General features: G+C 36.5%; 1 pseudogene; it reads left to right on the plus strand.

Moving 5' to 3' along the window:
• The first annotated feature begins 1,758 nt into the window (after positions 1 to 1,758).
• Positions 1,759 to 5,205, plus strand: LOC148577229 (uncharacterized; annotated as a pseudogene).
• Positions 5,206 to 17,308: the final 12,103 nt, after the last annotated feature.

Here is a 17,308-nt window from a genome sequence, read left to right on the forward strand (position 1 = left end):
ATTCCGACGCTAGCAGGAACCGATAGATGATTAGCCATGCGGTAGCTGTACCTGGTATTTTTCATTCGAGATGAGAAATCCGACAGTTGATTAGCCGTGCAGAAACCGTAGAGGACCATTTTCACTGAGAGGATCTTACAGCTTGCCATGGAAGGAAGTAACGCATGGTTGGAAGAAGGCAATAGGAAAGCAGAGGTTTAGAAGCAACAAAGGATCTCCATACGCTTATCTGAAAGCTCATGAAAGCCGGAAACAAAGGATCGAGCATCGAACCGTCACCGAAAGTGTATACACTCTAATCACTCTAGTGTTTGAGGGTTGATTCTCTCGGTTCTCTACTAATCCTGCTTTCTAAGGCTTGCTCTTCTTCTAACAATCAACAAAAAAGTTAATGCACGAATACACATATCAAGAGGTCTTTTCAAGGGTTGTAATGAGGTTAGGATCAAGGTAGGAATGTATTTAATTAAGTGGACTAAAATCTGAATCCTTGATCAACCTAAACTTCCCACCTAACCTAAGACAATCCATGTAATCAAAATGCAAAACCTAACTACCCATTAACTATGTTTTCCACATATTCATGCATCCAAATTTGAGTACAATACATATGCATTGCTACCACCATTTACTTTGGGGCATTTTGTCCCCTTTTGTTGTTTTCTTTTTCTCTTTTTTTTTTCTTTTTGTTTTTTTTTCATATGTGGTGGATAATACATATATGAGAGATCCATGCATATAATTAAGGTATTGAATGCAAGAATATGTGCTCAACTATCTTTTTCATATTTTCACTAAAAATATACAATACCCAATTCCCAAACCAAATGTTCCCAACCCAGTTTTCCCACACTTAAATTGTGCACACTCTCACTAGTCTAAGCTAACCAAGGATTCAAATTAAGGACATTCATTGTTTCCTCTTAGAGTTAATGATGTGCTAAAATAAAGAACAAATGGGGTAAAATAGGCTCAACATTGGTTTTCAAAGGATGATAAAAAGGGTAAGGCCATATGGGTATGTGAGCTTAGTGAAACAAGGGCCTCAATCACATAAGTGCATGCATACATCAAACAATGGAAATATAGAATCAAGCAAGACAAAGATCACAATTTTAGAGAGAACAATACACACCAAAAATAAAATATTGGTTGATAAGATGCAACCAATCAAATAGGCTCAAAATCTCACTGGGTTTATGTGTTCGAGCTCTAAAACCATGTTCCAAATTAAATATCTTCGTGCAAGCTCAAAAATTTTAATTCAAATTAGTGAAATGCACTAAAATAGTTTCTTGGAAAAGAAATTATTACTTCAACCAAGTAGTACATAAATGCAAGCAATCAACTACACATGCAATCTATCATGCAATGCAACAACTAATCTAACAAAGAAAATTAAACATTAGTGATGGTAAAGGAAGTAGTTACCCACAGAAATCGGTCTCGACCTCCCCACAGTTAAAGATTGCACTGTCGTCGGTGCATGCAAAGATGAGCAAGGGGTGGGTTAGGGTGGGTTGCTACAATTGATTAATTTCTTCAAAAGATTATGTGAAGGGACTTGTTGTTCGCCCCATTTAGAAGCTTTTCCTGTCCCTCTTGGTGGCCAGCCTAAATGGAGAGAAAAAGGAAGAAGAATAGCCCACAAACAAAGATATCAAAATAAATAAAATATAGGTGGCTAATGCCAAATAAGAGTGGGGTTTTCAACTACATGGTAGCTATAACATGTAAGTAAGAAAATAATATAAGTGAATGGCATATCAACGGTGCAAGAAGTGCAACAATGAGTATGAAAAAATGGGTCATGAAAGAAAATACGAGTTCATATCAATGCACAAAGATCGTAAGTATGAATAGAGATGAAGCATTGATCAAAAAATTTTATCACCTAACCAATATAAAACAAGTCTTGAGGCACCAAAAGAATGCAAGAAACATTCAATAGTCGAGTAAGAAAATTCAACACAAATATTAAAATATCAAACTTAGAAAAGAAAATAAGAACATGCACAAAGTAAAAATGCAATGAATGAAAGTATGCAAATGCAATAAACAAAAGAAAATAAAGATAAGAAAAATGAGAAGTGTAATTTAGAAAAGTGGGAGAACAGGAAAGTAAGAAAGGAAGAAGAAAAGGAAGAAGAAAGGAAAGAAGAAAGAAGAAAGGAAAAGAGAAGTGACGCATAAGCGTCGTCCACGCACACGCGTGGGTAGCAGAATGAGGGCGCGGCGTGTGAGCGTCTATCACATGTACGTGTGAACAGCAGAAAAGAGAAGGTGACGCTTACGCATCAGTCATGCGTACGCGTGGAGGTGAATTGTGCTCCTCACACAACACTCGGACAGTTCCAGCGCAAGTCTCTGGTTTTAGCATTGAAGCATCAAAATTTTGGCGTCGATGGGCACGCGTTGTGGACGCCCACGCGTGGGTGGCTAAAAGATCAGGTGACGTGTACGCGTCAGCGAGGCGCACGTGTGGGTTGGGTTGTGCGCCTAGCACCCCACCCACATCGTTCCAGCACGACTCTCTGGTTTTTGAACCAGGGAGCACCAGCATCGAATATGATGCGTGCGCGTCAGCCATGCGCATGTGTGAGATAGAGTTTCTTTTTTTTTTAAAAAATAAACTAACAAGCTATCAAAGTAATGCCAAATATTATTAAACAATTTAAACCACAACATAAAATAAATAAACCTAACTAAAAAAAATGAAAATTCAACTTATTGCTAATATAAATAAAAAGTGAAAATGGAAGAATTTACCATGGTGGGGTGTCTCCCAGCTAGCACTTTTAGGTAAAGTCCTTAAGTTGGACATTTGGTGAGCTCCTTGTCATGGTGGCTTGTGCTTGAACTCATCTTGAAACTTCCATCAATGCTTGGAGTTCCAATAAGCTCCAAAGTTCAACATTAATATCTCCAAGCTTTGATGAATTTTCACATAAGCTAAGGGCTCCCAAAACTAATCCTTATATATTCCCGGATCCCAAATCTTGTTTCTACACCCGTCTTTAGGTTGATCACCATTGTTCCAACCGGGTGGCAAGCAATCCGAATTCTCTATGAGGAATTGATGATTGCATATTTGACGATATATTTTGGTTTGATTTAAGTGGATTTCATCACTTAAATCTACATTTATTCATCCGAATAGCATACTTTTGTGTTCTCTCCCTTAATTGAGCTTAATTGTGAAAACATGCTATTTTGTGCTTAATTTAATCACTTTTATACCATTTTTATCCCATTCGATGCCTTGATGGTTTTGATGAGTGATTTCAGGTGTAATAGGTTGGAATGGCTTGATCAAGAAAAGAATGCATGAGTATTTAAAGAAGAGAAGAATGGGTAGTTAGGCTTGTATTAGATTTTTATAGGTTGTTATATAGGTTAGGTGGGAAGCTTATGTTAATCAAAGATTCAAATTTTGAGCTCACTTAGCTATATATAACCTAACCTTAACCCTAACCCCATTACAACCTATGAAAAGACCTCATGATAGGTGTATGCATGCATTGAATAATTGTTGATTGTTAGATGACAAACAAATCTTGGAAATCATGATTAGTGTAACAACCCTACTTTTTGAAAATCAAATAATTAGTTATTTGTGATTTATTTTATTTGTTGATAATTTTATTTTAAAAAAATTATTTTACTAAAGGTAATTAAATAGAGTTTCATGATAATTGGAGTTTAAATTAATTAGAATTCTTATATAATCTTTATTGGATATTTGATATAATTGTAATTATAATTTTAGTAATTGAAAAATAAGAAAGAATTGTACCGTTCAATTTAAGTAATTTTTATTATGAATAAATTATATTCTATTTTATTAATTTGTACTCTTAGAGATTAATTTATTAGAAATGATTAGTTTGATTTTTATAAATACTTTAAGTTTAAGTTAATTAATATTTATGCACAATTTTTATTATAATTAGTTATTTTATAAATTGAAATTAAAGTTTTGGTAATAGAAAAATAAAGAAAAGTGATATCATTTAATTTGAATAATTAATATTTTGAGTTTAAATTATATTTCATAAAATGTGATTGACATGTTCATTTTATAATGTAAATTAGTAATATGTTGATAAAAAATATTCCTAGATATTTTTAATAGAGTATATTTGATTTTTAAATTGTTCTACCCTCCAATTTTATCAAAATATCTATTTATATCTATCCATATTTCTTTATAAAATTCCTAATTTCTAACCCTAATTCCCAAATTGAATCAGAAACCCTAATTTCAAACCCTAACCCTTTCACCCTCACCATCCCTCAGCCATACCCCACTCCCCTTTCTTCCTAAATACAACACACACAAACAAAAGAAATAAACAGAGAAATGAAAAGGGAGAACAGAGAGCTTGAGATCCAAAGAGTGAGGGAGCCGTGAGGAAGAAGAGAAGGAGAAGGGCGTGGCGCCGCCGGCTGGGTACCGCAGCCGTTCATCTCATCGTTGCGCCGTGCATGTCGAGCCCGTCCCGCCACTGACGTCGCCGAAAGGAGAGCGACCACCATGAGGAGCCACCGCTGTCCTTGCTCGTCACCTCCCTTGGAGCCGTCGCCGTCGAGGACCAGCGGAGAGAGAAAATGCACGACGTTCAGGAAGAAGGAGTGCGACCCACTGCGTGAAGCTGTGCAGCTGTGTCGCTGTCACCGTCGTGCCCTGGTGCCGTTGAGGGATGCCACCATCATCGGTGGTGTGGTCGGAGCCGCTGTCGCTGGAGATAGAGCAAGCGCGAATCTGAGGAGGGAGAGAGAGAGATACGACGCAACAGAGAAGGAAGGAGAAGTCTTCTGTCACTGCAGCCACGTCTCTTCACCGCCGCTACCGTCGATGGAAGTCGTCGTCGTTGCCGAGCCGGTGCATCGCTGGACATCATCGCTGGAGGACCGAATGGAGAAGTTCGCCAGTTCTGCTTCTGCCTCTGGTTTCTGGAATCCGAGAAGACGCCACCGCCACTGCTGGAACTGTTATTGTTGCTCTGGCTCTGCTCTGGCTCCACTCTGAATCGTTACCATCGCTGTTTGGCTGATGCTGAGGCCTTCCACCATCATTGAAGCTTCCCAGAATCATCGTGGTTGCTGCCAAGAGAGCTGAATGGGTGCTAGAAACTGCTAAAAGAGCTACCATGTTTGATTATTTCTACGAGTTGTGACATCGAGGTAGGGGATTTATTTTAAAGTTAACAATTTTAACTTATGAATGCCAATGAGATTTAGTGAGTAATTGCAAATAATTCATAAACATGATTAATTGATAGGAATAAGCGTGGTTTGAGGTTGTGAAATTTGGATTAAGTTTGGTATTGAGATGATTTTCTAGTATTTCAATTAATTTATTGATTTTAGGTTTTGGCTGTGAATGTCATTGGGTGTTCTTGTTGTGAGTGATTGATTAATTGACAAGGTTAATTTTGGATTGAGGTTATGATTGATATCGATTTTCTGATTTTGATAGAATTGTTGAAAATTCTGATTTTATGTGATTATGCTGAATTGGTTGAGTTGTGACTGTATCCTGATTATTGAGAATAAATGCTTGCTGTTGATTTTAGTTATCTGATGTATCAGAATGGCTGTGAAATTAACTTGTGACTGGTTGGGATTGGTTTTGGTGGTTATTGAAGGATTGTAACTTAAGGGATTAAACTGTTTTGAGAACCTGATTTTCTGAAATAACATAGTAAACTTTAAGAGTATATAAATAATTTTGTAATGGTTAGACTAATTTTCTGTGTCATGATTTATTGATTCTGACTTGGCTGTGATTGTGGTTGGTTTCATTGTTGTAAGTGATTAATTGATGCGGTTGATTTTGGTTTGAGGCTATGCTTGTTACCTAAATTTTGGGTTACATTGATTTCTTAATTTGGTTGTTGATTTAAGATTTATTTGAAGATGATGGACATTATTGCAAGCTGGTTTTGAAAATGTTATTTACTGGATATGCTAATTTGATTGGATAATTTTGTGTGGAGTATTGAATTGAGTTTGAATGAACCAAGATTGAAATAAAAATTTTAGAACGAGTTAAAGTTTATTTGACAAATAGATCTCTTGGAAATTCGGATTTTTATTCGATTATGTCAAGTTGGTTGTTATTGTTGATTTAAGGTTAACTAGAGTTGATTTTGAGAACGGTTAAAGGATTGAAGGTTGATTACTGAAATATTTTCCTAAAGTGTGATCTTTTGAATAAAATGGTAACTTTGCTAATAACTAAAGAACTTTAAAAATAACTAGGTATATGAAAAGTTGGTGTTTGGAATATTAGTTATGAATCTTTGAAGCTAGACTGGTTTACTTTTAAAGAATGGTTTATGGAAACTCTGATTTTAATTGATGTTAGGATGTTGGTCTTAAAATGATTTATAATGAGATGAATATTTAGATTTTGTTGTTGTGATAACTGCTGATAAAAGGGCTGGTAAATTGTTGAGAAAGAGGGAACCCGTAAGGGTGGCTAAGTCCGAGTTTTAGTGGAGGTGCTGCTGAAATTTTTATAAAATTGAGGTTTTGTCTGAAATGTTTTAGATTTGGGAAACTGTGTTATTTGATTTATTTAAGAAAAAGGATTTTGTTATAAAGTTGATTTGAAGATGAAAAGAGTTATGGTTTTGGCATGAAATAAAGGATTACCTTTTAGGAGATTGGTGGATTTATAACATTTGAGTTGGAATAGTAAAGAGTTACTGAACAAGAGTGTGAAACTGATAATTGGTTAAATTTGGGAAGTACCCACGAACTGAATGATCATTGATCTCGGGGAAACCTATAAATTGTTATTTGTTTTAAATGTGGGAAAATCCACGAATTGATAATCATTGATTACGGGAATAACCCACTAACTGTTATATGTTGATCTCGGGTATAATCCACGAACCGAGGATCATTGTTTTGTTTGTGAATTGATCTCGGGAACGCCCACGAACTGAGGATCACCGTTTCCCCTGTGCGTATATTATGGGGTCAGGCTTTGCGCCGACTGCCGGTAGTCACGAAGGAGTGGTAGTCTTACCACCGACACATATGCACTAAGGACACAAAGGGAGGCCATATCTGGGACTTGTTCCTAGGTAATGTCGGGCTGCAGGGTGTAAACCGACACGTGTGCTCATGGCCTGCTTAGGACAGACATGCATCATATTGGTTGTGCATTTATATTTGGTTGTGTTTGCTTGTATTACTTCTCTGTGATTGTGTTGTTTGTTTTATTGTGATTTGTTTGTGTGTTGAATTGAGTTTCTTACTTGTGCTAGTAGTCTATAAATGTATAGAAATGATCAATAACTGTTTGTTGTGACTGAGAATCAATTATGTGGCTGAAAGATATTTAATATGACAAATTTTGTGATTGAGATCTGTTTTGGGTTTAGAAATTTAAAGAAAGTAATTATTTATCTAAAGTAATATTAAAAAGTATTTCAAAGGGTTTGACAAAGATGGTTTATTAAGCAAAGTTAATTATTTGCATGTTAATCATTACTTTTACGGCGTTCCCATTTCCTATTGAGAACGTGTGGTTTGTTCTCACCCCAAAATCTTCTACCCTTTCAGTGACACAGGTTCGAAGACTCAGTTTGAAGCTGCGAGAGATTATAGAATTTACTTATGAGTTAAGTTACTTTCATAGAGTTCCCTCGTCCTTATTACTTTAGTTTTTATTTTATACAGAGGGATAGGAGTTGTACTTGAGTTTTATTTAAATTCTTTTGTATATTATTATTTATTATTACTAATTATGTGATTATTATTACTTGGTGATATTTGCTGTACGATTTTAATCAATAAAAACAAAATTTTTCTAGAATTTTCTATAAAACTGAATCGCGATATTGAATGAAAGGCTCAATAGTAAATAGTTAATAAAGGAAAACGTGTTAGTAACGCCTTACTTTCGGTAGGATCATGGCGTTCTGGAAGTTGGGTCGTTACAAATGGTATCAGAGCAGTTCATTCCTGTTAGAGACTTGGGAATGGACTGACTATGCTTCACTGCATACTCTGAGTGTCTGTCATGCTTTGTGACTTGTTCTGATAACAAGAGTTTAAGTTTTATATGCATGAATGTCTGATGATTAATGCTATTAGTCTACCATTGCATGCCTCATGGTATTAGGTCTGGCCAACTTAATACTAATGATTTATGTATATGGGAACACTAATAGGTTATGATAGACGAAATAGAAGAATAGGTATTGCGATTCACGGGGTTTGGGGGCATTAGAAGTTATGAAGTTAGCTTCGATTTAACGTATAATCTGTATTCGTGCCACATGAACTCATACCATCCTTTTCTTCGTTGCTTTCATTGGAATTCTCTGGTTTGAATTTCCTACTTAGAATGTGATTTGATTGTTCCCAACCATACTTTGTGATTCTTGTATACCTTTTCTTGCCTATGAATCTGACTCTTTGAATATTCATCATTGACAATGCCTATGCTTTTGTTCATATATTCTATTTTCCTTGATTTAAGTTCGAATTTATTTTATTCTAGCAATTTTCGAGGGCAAAAATTTTTCTAAGGTGGGTAGAATGTAACAACCCTAGTTTTTGAAAATCAAATAATTAGTTATTTGTGATTTATTTTATTTGTTGATAATTTTATTTTAAGAAAATTATTTTACTAAAGGTAGTTAAATAGAGTTTCATGATAATTGGAGTTTAAATTAATTAGAATTTTTATATAATCTTTATTGGATATTTGATATAATTAAAATTATAATTTTAGTAATTAAAAAATAAGAAAGAATTGTACCGTTCAATTTAAGTAATTTTTATTATGAATAAATTATATTCTATTTTATTAATTTGTACTCTTAGTGATTAATTTATTAGAAATGATTAGTTTGATTTTTATAAATACTTTAAGTTTACGTTAATTAATATTTATGCACAATTTTTATTATAATTAGTTATTTTATAAATTGAAATTAAAGTTTTGGTAATAGAAAAATAAAGAAAAGTGATATCATTTAATTTGAATAATTAATATTTTGAGTTTAAACTATATTTTATAAAATGTTATTGATATGTTCATTTTATAATGTAAATTAGAAATAATTAATTGAACTTAGCAATATGTTGATAAATAATGTTCCTAAATATTTTTAATAGAGTATATTTGATTTTAAAATTGTTCTACCCTCCAATTTTATCAATATATATATATATATATATATATATATATATTCATATCTATCCATATTTCTTTATAAAATTCCTAATTTCTAACCCTAATTCCCAAATTAAATCAGAAACCCTAATTTCAAACCCTAACCCTTTCACCCTCACCATCCGTCAGCCATACCCCACCCCCTTTCTTCCTAAACACAACACACACAAACAAAAGAAAGAAACAGAGAAATGAAAAGGGAGAACAGCGAGCTTGAGATCCAGAGAGTGAGGGAGCCGCGAGGAAGAGGAAAAGGAGAAGGGCGTGGCACCGCCGGCTGGGTACTGCCGCCGTTCATCTCATCGTTGCGCCGTGCACGTCGAGCCCGTCCCGCCGCTGACGTCGCCGAAAGGAGAGCGACCACCATGAGGAGCCACCGCCGTCCTTGCTCGTCACCTCCCTTGGAGCCGTCGCCGTCGAGGACCAGCGGAGAGAGAGAACGCGTGACGTTCAGGAAGGAGGAGTGCGACCCACTGCGTGAAGCTATGCCGCTGTGTCGCTGTCGCCGTCGTTCCTTGGTGCCGTCGAGGGAAGCCACCATCATCGCTGGTGTGGTTGGATCTGCCATCGCTGGAGAGAGAGCAAGCGTGAATCTGAGGAGGGAGAGAGAGAGATATGACGCAACAGGGGAGGAAGGAGAAGTCTTCTATCACTGCAGCCGTGTCTCTTCACCGCCGCTACCGTCGATGGAAGTCGTTGCCGTCGCCGAGCCACTGCATCGCCGAACATCATCGCTGGAGGACCGAATGGAGAAGCTCTCCAGTTCTGCTTATGCCTTTGGTTTCTGGAATCCGAGAAGATGCCACCGCCGCTGCTAGAACTGTTATTGTTGCTCTGGCCCTGCTCTGGTTCCACTTTGAATCGTTACCGTCGCTGTTTGACTGATGCTGAGGCCTTCCACCATCACTGGAGTTTCCCAGAATCATCGTGGTTGCTGCCAAGAGAGCTGAATGGGTGCTGGAAACTGCTAACGGAGCTACCATATTTGATTATTTCTACGAGTTGTGACATCGAGGTAGGGGATTTATTTCAAAGTTAACAATTTTAACTTATGAATGCCAATGAGGTTTAGTGAGTAATTGCAAATAATTCATAAACATGATTAATTGATAGGAATAAGCTTGGTTTGAGGTTGTGAAATTTGGATTAAGTTTGGTATTGAGATGATTTCCTAGTATTTCAATTAATTTATTGATTTTAGGTTGTGGCTATGAATGTCATTGGGTGTTCTTGTTGTAAGTGATTGATTAATTGACAAGGTTAATTTTGGATTGAGGCTGTGATTGATATCGGTTTTCTGATTTTGATAGAATTGTTGAAAATCCTGATTTTATGTATTTATGCTGAATTGGTTGAGTTGTGACTGTATCCTGATTATTGAGAATAAATGCTTGTTGTTGATTTTAGTTATCTGATGTATCGGAATGGCTGTGAAATTAACTTGTGACTGGTTGGGATTGGTTTTGGTGGTTATTGAAGGATTGGAACTTAAGGGATTAAACTGTTTTGAGAACTGATTTTTTGAAATAATATAGTAAACTTTAAGAGTATATAAATAATTTTGTAATGGTTAGACTAATTTTTTGTGTCATGATTTATAGATTCTGACTTGGCTGTGATTGTGGCTGGTTTCATTGTTGTAAGTGATTAATTGATGAGGTTGATTTTGGTTTGAGGCTATGCTTGTTACCTAAATTTCAGGTTACATTGATTTCCTAATTTGGTTGTTGACTTAAGATTTATTTGAAGATGATGGACATTGTTTCAAGCTGGTTTGGAAAATGTTATTTACTGGATATGCTATTTTGATTGGGTAATTTTGTGTGGAGTATTGAATTTAGTTTGAATGAACCAAGATTGAAATTAAAAATTGTAGAACGAGTTAAAGTTTATTTGACAAACAGATCTCTTGGAAATTCGGATTTTATTCGATTATGTCAAGTTGGTTGTTATTGTTGATTTAAGGTTAACTAGAGTTGATTTTGAGAACGGTTAAAGGATTGAAGGTTGATTACTGAAATATGAAAAGTTGGTGTTTGGAATATTAGTTATGAATCTTTGAAGCTGGACTGGTTTACTTTTAAAGAATGGTTTATGGAAACTCTGATTTTAATTGATTTTAGGATGTTGGTCTTAAACTAATTTATAATGAGATGATTATTTAGATTCTGTTATTGTAATAACTGCTGATAAAAGGGCTTGTAAATTGTTGAGAAAGAGGGAACCCGTAAGGGTGGCTAAGTCCGAGTTTTAGGGGAGGTGCTGCTGAAATTTTTATAAAATTGAGGTTTTGTCTGAAATATTTTGGATTTGGGAAACTGTGTTATTTGATTTATTAAGAACAGAATAAATTATATTTCGATTTTGATTTATTTAAGAAAAAGGATTTTGTTATAAAGTTGATTTGAAGATGAAAAGAGTTATGGTTTTGGCTTGAAATAAAGGATTACCTTTTAGGAGATTGGTGGATTTATAACATTTGAGTTGGAATAGTAAAGAGTTACTGAACAAGAATGTGAAATTGATAATTGGTTAAATTCGGGAAGTACCCAAGAACTGAATAATCATTGATCTCGGGGAAGCCTATAAATTGTTATTTGTTTTAAATGCGGGAAAACCCACGAATTGATAATCATTGATTACGGGAATAACCCACTAACTGTTATATGTTGATCTCGGGTATAACCCACGAACTGAGGATCATGTTTGTTATTGTATGTTGATCTCGGGGAACCCACGAACTGAGGATCGTTATTTTGTTTGTGAATTGATCTCGGAGATGCCCACAAACTGAGGATCACTATTTCCCCTTGTGCGTATATTATGGGGTCGGGCTTTGCGCCGACTGCCGGTAGTCACGAAGGAGTGGTATTCTTACCACCGACATATATGCACTAAGGACACAAAGGAAAGCCATATCTGGGACTTGTTCCTAGGTAATGTCGGGCTGCAGGGTGTAAACCGACACGTGAACTCATGGCCTGCTTAGGACAGACATGCATCATATTGGTTGTGCATTTATATTTGGTTGTGTTTGCTTGTATTACTTCTCTGTGATTGTATTGTTTGTTTTATTGTGATTTGTTTGTGTGTTGAATTGAGTTTCTTACTTGTGCTAGTAGTCTGTGAATGTATAGAAATGATTAATAACTGTTTGTTGTGACTGAGATTCAATTATGTGGCTGAAAGATATTTAATATGACAAATTTTGTGATTGAGATCTGTTTTGGGTTTAGAAATTTAAAGAAAGTAATTATTTATCTAAAGTAATTTTAAAAAGTATTTCAAAGGGTTTGACAAAGATGGTTTATTAAGCAAAGTTAATTATTTGCATGTTAATCGTTACTTTTATGGCATTCCCATTCCCTACTGAGAACGTGTGGTTTGTTCTCACCCAAAAATCTTCCACCCTTTCAGTGACATAGGTTCGAAGACTCAGTTTGAAGCTGCGGGAGATTATAGAATTTACTTATGAGTTAAGTTACTTTCATAGAGTTCCCTCGTCCTTATTACTTTAGTTTTTATTTTATATAGAGGGATAGGAGTTGTACTTGAGTTTTATTTAAATTCTTTTGTATATTATTATTTATTATTACTAATTATGTGATTATTATTACTTGGCGATGTTTGCTGTACGATTTTAATCAATAAAAACAATTTTTTTCTAGAATTTTCTATAAAACTGAATCGCGATATCGAACTAAAATCTCAATAGTAAATAGTTAATAAAGGAAAATAGGTTTGTAACGCCTTACTTTCGGTACGATCATGACGTTCTGGAAGTTGGGTCGTTACAATTAGAGGAGAATTGAGTGGTCAACCCTAAACACTAGAGAGGATAGAGTGCAAACACTTCCGGTGCGGGTTTGACGCTCAATTCCTTGTTCCTGGCTTTCACGAGCTTTCTTCATGCAAGCTATATACACTCCATTTTGATGCTTTGAATTGGTAGACTCATGAATTATTTTGTCATTTTGGCCCTATGTGCTCATGTATATTCTTGGAAGTTGATTTACCTTTGACCAAGTAGATAGATACATTTGCATTAGTTGCATCCATATAGGTAATTTGCATTTAATAAATTCCCATTTTCCTATGATTCTTTGGTCTTTCAATCCCTTTTAGCATGAGGACATGCTTGTTTTAAGTGTGGGGAGATTTGATGAACCCTAATTTTAGGGTTTATTTTGTGTAGAATTTGGAGGGTTCTATCAACATTGTATTACACTTATCCATATAAAATGCATGGTTTTATGTCTCTTTCCTAATTTTGCTTGATGATTGAAAACATGCTTTTTAGGCCCTAAATAAGCCATATTTTAATCTCTCTCTATTGTCAGGGACACGAACGCGTGGACCGTGTTGTGCTAATCGCACACCAGCCGCACGATTCCAGCCCAGATTGCTGGGCGTTGGATCTTTACGCCAATTTCTAGATTACACGTTCGCGTGAGTGACGCGGACGTGTGGGAGGTATGTTCACGTTCACTTTCCTTTACTTCCTAATGCACTTGTGACGCGGACGCGTTAGCGACGCTTACGTGTCGCGTGCATTTTTGTATATGCAATTATGCAGTATGCAATATGCAGTGCTAATGTAGATGCTATGAATACTCCCAGGTTCAATGAAATAAAATAAAGATAAAAATAAACAACACGAAATAAAATTGAAACAGGAACGATCATACCATGGTGGGTTGTCTCCCACCTAGCACTTTTAGTTAAAGTCCTTAAGTTGGACATTTGATGAGCTTCCTGTTATGGTGGCTTATGCTTAAATTCATCCAGAAATCTCCACCAATGTTTGGAATGCCAACAGCCTCCGAGGTTCTAAACTAGGCATGTAAAGCTTCTGAGCAGCTTCAAACAGATTCTCAGGCTCCCGGGGTGACGAATGTCAGAATATTTTCCAGGATCCCAAACCTTGATTTTAGATCCGCCTTTGTCTTGATCTATATTCTTCCATCCGGGAGGTTTAGAAATTGGATTCTCACCAAGATGACCAAACATTTTCCGAGACCCATTCAATTGAACATGATACCAATCCGTGCACTTCGAATTGAAGCGTGGAACCTTATTGAATCTTGCACACCAGCTCTTAGTATGAGCCATTTCCCTCTTACTCTTAAAGCCGCAGAGAGCTCTAAGCTGGCCATCTGTTTCAAGCAAACCATATTCGAGTGAAAAAGTAAAGATAAAGGTTAAGGATTGTACCCACTTGAAGCTTGTATTAGGTGGTAATGGCCTTGGGATAGGTGTTTCTAGTGGTTCTGTAAGCTTTACTCCCTTGTATTCTTCTGTGAATTTCTCCACTTCTTCAAGGTTCTTCAACTGCAACTGCGTCCTGATCAAAGTCTTCTATGTCTTCCTCATCACTCAGGTCATACGTTGGAGGTTGAGAGAAATCCACTTTGACATCATCTTCGTATTCACTTGGATAAGGTTCTTCAGGCTCATGGAGTTCAGTTGCAGAGGCAAATTCATGACTAGGAAAGCTTGATTCATGATCATCACTGCCTAGGGAATCAATTTCTTGGTCTGTTCCGTCCAATTTTTCACAAGGTATATACTTCAGGGGTTGTGCACTATCCTCCTTGGCATTAATTTCGAACTTCTCAGCGGAATCCTTTACAGTTCTCGATTCCCATGGAGGTTCAACATCTCCTAAATCTTCAACCACTTCTTCCTCTAAAACTATCATGGCTTCCTCCACTTGTTCCAATACAAAGCCATGCTCCTCATTGCCCACCGAAGTTTCTAGTGTCTCCTTCATGCTACACTCTTCTTTTGATTCTCCACATGTAGCCATGGGAGTACTTTGAGTGCTCAAATGTCGGGAAGCTATTATATTTACTACCTCGGTTAAGGCAGTAGTGAGTTCCAGTACGTCCCTTTGCATCTTCGCTTGCCCTTGAAGAAGAACACGAAGTCTGTCGTCCATAGGAGGTTGGGGTGGGTATGAGGGTTCATTGGTTGGGAGAGAGGGTTCATAATAAGAATGTGGTGGTTCCTGGGAGTAATTGGATTGGTATTGTGGTGGATAAGGGTCATACGATGGTGAATGGTGAAAAGGAACTTGTGAGTGTGGTGGTCCAAAGCTACGTTGAGAGGATGGTCTATAAGCACATGGTGGGACTTGTTGGTAAATACAAAGGGGTCCACCATATCTATCAGCTTGGTATGCATTGTTGAGAGGTCCTTGCCCATGATATCTTGGAGGGTGTTGTTGCCTAAAGGGTTGATCAGATCCTCTTGGCTCAATCCATCTTTGATTGCTTAGACCTTGATGCATATTCCTGTTATAGTTTCCACTCCTTTCAACAAATTCAGAACCAAACTCAAAGCGAGAGGGGTGAGAATTCATAGTAGCTAATAGAAATAAAAGGGAAAAATAAAAACAAATAAACAAGTAAAAGAAAAATATTTACAATAACCAATAATAAGGCACACGTTTGTAATTCTCCGGCAACGGCGCCATTTTGAAGAACGAATGATTGACGGTTTAGAATTCAGAATAAATTCCCGTTGCAAGTATAGTTTCTAAACCAAGCAATCATCCTTTCTTACAAACGTTTTGGTTGTCACAAGTAACAAACCCCTTTAAAATTGATAACCAAAGTATTCAAACCTCGGGTCGTCTTCTCAAGGAACTGCAGGGAGGTATGTTCTTATTATTGGTTATGAGTTTTGTAAATTGGGGGTTTTGAAAGTAAGGAACAAGTAATTTAAATGACAAGTAAAATAAATAAATAACTATAAAATAAACTCTTGGCAAGGTATGAAAATTCGGAATGCCTATCCTAGTTATTCTTATGAGAATTGAAGTTAATCCCACTTAGTCAACCTTTACGAAAGCAAGGGAAAGTCAAGTGGACTAATTAGTTAGATCCCTAAGTCCTAGCCAACTCCTAAGGAAAGACTAGAGTTAGTAGAATTCAATTCAATTAGTAGACATAACAATCAATCACGATAAGTTTGATAACTCAAGAGCCTCCAGTTAATCAATTAAAGCCAAGAATATAAAAAGCTAAATAAGAATCATAAACTGAAATACCTCAAATTATATTAAATAGAATATTCAAATCTAATATGGAAAAATTCATAAATTAAATTGGAAAAATAAATAAAAGGAACATGAACCTGGGAGGAAGTTGAAATAATAAGTTGAAATAATAAGAAATCCTGATTCTTTTAAGAGGAATCCTAATCCTAAAACCTAAGAGAGAGGAGAGAACCTCTCCCTCTAAAAACTACATCTAAATTATGAAAAGTGAATAATTGAAGACATGTTAATGAATGGATGCATTCCTCTACTTTATAACCTTTAATCTGTGTTTTCTGGACTTGGATCTGGGCCAAAAAGGGTTTCAAAAATCGCTGGGGGCATTTTCTGCAGTTTCTGGTGCGTGGCGTCTGTCACGCGTCCGCGTGGGTCACGCTGTCGCGTCATTTGGGAGTTTTCCTTATCACGCATTCGCTTCGGTCACGCGTATGCGTCATTTACGTTCTGCTCAAGGCACGTGTCCGCGTTAGTCACTGGTGCACGAAATTGTGATGTCACATTCATAATTTGTCACAACTTCGATACAACTAACCAGCAAGTGCACTGGGTCGTCCAAGTAATACCTTACGTGAGTAAGGGTCGAATCCCACGGAGATTGTTGGTATGAAGCAAGCTATGGTCACCTTGTAAATCTCAGTCAGGCAGATATAAAGTGATAATGGTGTTTTCAAATATTATATAATAAAATAGGGATAGAGATACTTATGTAAATCATTGGTAGGAATTTCAGATAAGCGAATGGAGATGCTTTTCTTTCCTCTGAACCTCTGCTTTCCTGCTATCTTCATCCAATCAGTCTCACTCCTTTCCATGGCTGGCTTTATGTGATACATCACCACTGTCAATGGCTACTTTCGGTCATCTCTCGGGAAAAAGATCCAATGCCCTGTCACGGCACGGCTAATCATCTGGAGGCATCACCCTTGCCAATGGCTTCATCTTATCCTCTCAGTGAATAATATGCTCACGCACCCTGTCACGGCACGGCTATTCATCTGTCGGTTCTCGATCATGCTGGAATAGGATTTACTATCCTTTTGCGT

Source organism: Arachis ipaensis, chromosome B1 (assembly GCF_059453495.1).
Source record: "Arachis ipaensis isolate K30076 ecotype BB chromosome B1, ASM5945349v1, whole genome shotgun sequence".
Classification (NCBI taxonomy): Eukaryota; Viridiplantae; Streptophyta; class Magnoliopsida; order Fabales; family Fabaceae; genus Arachis; species Arachis ipaensis.